The sequence below is a fragment of the Teleopsis dalmanni genome, chromosome 2 (genome assembly GCF_002237135.1).
Source record: "Teleopsis dalmanni isolate 2A chromosome 2, ASM223713v2, whole genome shotgun sequence".
Taxonomy (NCBI): Eukaryota; Metazoa; Arthropoda; class Insecta; order Diptera; family Diopsidae; genus Teleopsis; species Teleopsis dalmanni.
This window is the reverse complement of record NC_051847.1, coordinates 131,493,998-131,497,767: the sequence shown is the minus strand read 5'-3', so window position 1 is coordinate 131,497,767 and position 3,770 is coordinate 131,493,998.

The window sequence follows — 3,770 nt, the reverse complement described above, 5'->3', positions numbered from 1 at the left end:
CGTTTTTTGTCATTTCCATATTGTTTTTTCGCTCATTTATCTTTTTTTTTCTTCTTAACTAAATGAGATCTTGCGGTTTTTTGTGTTGCAATCATATTTATCTTTTAAAAACTTTTTGCGGTTAATGGTCATTTCGCAATTAAAACTCATTTTTGTGGCATCATTCTCAACTCAAATTAGGTACGAAAAGATTTTATCTAACAATTATCGCTGTTGATTTGAGTACTCTAAAAAGAAAAGTTTAAATTAACAAACAAAATCTGAAATTTTACACAATTAAAGATTGGAGTTGAATATCTGTAAAAGCACCCGATATTTTGAATAAAATTCTAAACTAATAACTAAGTTTCCGGAACTAAATTTTTACAAAAATGTCCAGATAATTTAATTGATAAAGAATTGATTATTCATTTAATGTATGTGACTATTGTTAAATATTTTCAGAATATCTTTAAATTTTTAAATCACCCAAAATTTCTTAAAATTTCGACTACCTGTGAATTCGTTAAATCAGTAATAATAAATTTAAAGAATTTATAAGGGAGTTCCAATCCGTTAAGAGTCAAGAATTGTTCCAAAATAAAACACGTACATATTTTTTTTGTAAATATTACGAAAAGATATAAAAAATACATTAAAAAAATATTAACGTGAATCTTAAGCTGCTCGACAATTTATTTCTCATAATTTTTGGCTACTCAAAATCAAATATTTTATAACATAAACACGGACGTTTTATATGATTAGAAGAGTTGCTCAGCTCATTTGCTGAAAACTGGTAGTTGAGGGGTTTCAATTTGCGCTGATTGGGGATCAAGGTAAAGACTCAAGCATTAATGGTCAAGAGAGCATATTTTTGAATTTTATATTAAAACAAAACCAAGAAAACAGCTTATAAAAATATTTCAAAAGAAAAACAATTAAACGCAATAGTACAGGTAGAACGGTCGGGTGAGTCACGATAATTTATGTATTTTAGCTCTTTGTATAGAATAAATATGCGAAAAGCCAGGCTTACCATCTTCACAAAAATTGTATTTTATCTGGATCTGATACAAATAATAGTACATTAAAACGGAAGCGTATATAAAATAATAAATAGTAATAAATAATAAATAGCATTTATTATAATATACCTAAGTAGTTTTATATTTAGGCAAAGAATGAATTTAATGAGAAATATAAACATAATTATTTTCTTCCTGTATTGCAATAAATCAAAATACCCATCTTAAGCACATATTTCAAAAAGTAATAATATCTCAATTTGTTATATATTACTAGTTTAAATATATAACTGATAGCAATATATACAATTATTAACTTAAATAACTGTCCGCGTAGTCTAGAAAGAGATAGTGGCAGAAACTAAGACTCAAAAAAACTAATTAATGTTATAAGTAAGATCTTAAGCACATATTTTAAAAAGTAATAATATCTCAATTTGTTATATATTACTAGTTTAAATATATAACTGATAGCAATATATACAATTATTAACTTAAATAACTGTCCGCGTAGTCTAGAAAGAGATAGTGGCAGAAACTAAGACTCAAAAAAACTAATTAATGTTATAAGTAAGATCTTAAGCACATATTTTAAAAAGTAATAATATCTCAATTTGTTATATATTACTAGTTTAAATATATAACTGATAGCAATATATACAAAGGTTAACTTAAATAACTGTCCGCGTAGTCTAGAAAGAGATAGTGGCAGAAACTAAGACTCACAAACAACTAATTAATGTTATAAGTAAGATCAGGTGTTATATGTTATATATCAGATAGTAGTTATACAGCTAATATTGGACACTATTTTTAAAACTTTTGAAATTATTATTATTACTTTTTGATATTTATATGAATGAAGGTCTCGGAGATATATTTCATAACACAAGTATAACACATAACACAAGTATTCGATATATTTATATCGTTTGAATTTTAAATAAGAAATATATTTGTTTAGCTTGAATTAAGCTTTTTTATGTATGATTATATATACTGAATAGTTGTTGATACTATAACAGAGTGTAACACATCTCAAATGTTTACATTTATATTTAGTTGAAAAAAAAAATACAAAGGTTTGGTACTTGGAATGGGTATCACAGTTAAACAATTTAGTCAAATCTAAATCTAAATAGTCGAATATTTGTTTTTATTCTTTTTTAGGAATACGCCTTTTTAAATATGTCATTTTACACATACTGATTAAAACATATTTTATTATATACATATATGTACTTTTAATCACGATTTCATATAAGTCAAATGATGTCCTCATATGTACATCTTTTTAAGTTAATAATCTTAAAGGCGGATTTAGTGGGTTAATATATTAATCTGTTACAAGAAAGGTGTGGACGTTATTGGAATGGGTGATGGGTGTACGTAATTAAAATAGTTCGAGAATCTGTTGAGTATATAAATATCTGTTAAATCGGTATGGAATGTTCTTATAAATTAAACTGTTTAAAAACCCATCAGGTCAATTTCGGATTTAAAGCACAATAATATAAAATTTAAAAGAAGACCTGGCTATTTTAGCGATTTTTAAATATATTTTAAATTATATTATTCGACAAAACCAATCAGTTGTAGATTTGGCGAATGAAGTGTTTCACTATATGTTTACTATATGTTAATATATAAATTCCGCCGTATTTTAAAATTTTTTTCAACAGTATCACAATGGGTCAGTTCTAATTTCTTGGGAACCTAATGTAATGTATTTGCTCTTCTTATAATAATGTAATTTTGATAACAGTTTCAACACCTAAAGGAGTAATGTAATGTAAATGTTTATGAGAGAGGTTAAATAAAGCGATAAATGAAATTATTCTAATGCAAATATCTCCCAAACAACTTGCTATAAACAAGTGAAATAGCTATGTAAAGTCAGTGTACAAACACATTTTCCTAAATATTTAAGAAATATCTGTCTGACAAACAACTATTCAATGCTGAAAGATTAATAGATCCATAAAAAAAAGAACGGTAAAACGGAAAGATATAAATAATAAAATAAACAAAGCTTTAATATTAGTAGTTGTAATCTAATATGTTGGTCTTAGGCTCTATATCTCAGATATATGTATGTATCTGAGGCTTTAAGATCCACTTAGAAGGAAAGAAATATATCATCATCATGTTGATTATATGAAATGTACTGAATCAATTAGATTAATTTTTATAGTTTTAAATTAAAAACAAAAAATTAATTGTTACTACTTTTTTAATATTGAATAAGTTTAGTTATAGTCAGTTATAAGCTAAATTTGTTCCCTTCGTTCAATAGAAACAAGATTCTTTTTTTTTTGTTCAATCGAATTCCCTGTCAATCATCTAATGTTCATTTTACAAAAGGTACAGTAAACATTTTACCAATATTATTTAAATGTCTTGGCAATCCTGTTTTAACGTTAAGAAACAGCTTTGTTATTGTTAAAATTGTTGTTGTTTGATCCAGTACAGGAAAACAAGTCAGCAAACAAAACAAAAACAAAAACAAAAAAAAAAGACTTATTGAAATGCCAGCGATGTTGAAAGTCGTTTTGCAAGATTTTTGTTGTTGTTTTTGTATTGTTCAAAGTTTGACTTACACCTCACGTTTTATGTTATTGTTATTGTTATTGTAAAATTAATACGAACAGTTTTGCCACTGATTTTCAATAGCCGATTCAAGTTTTTAGAATGGAAAATTGTTTTATCCAATTCTTAACAATTGAGTTGTGGGTGAAAATATTGCTGATACTCTTATAGAAA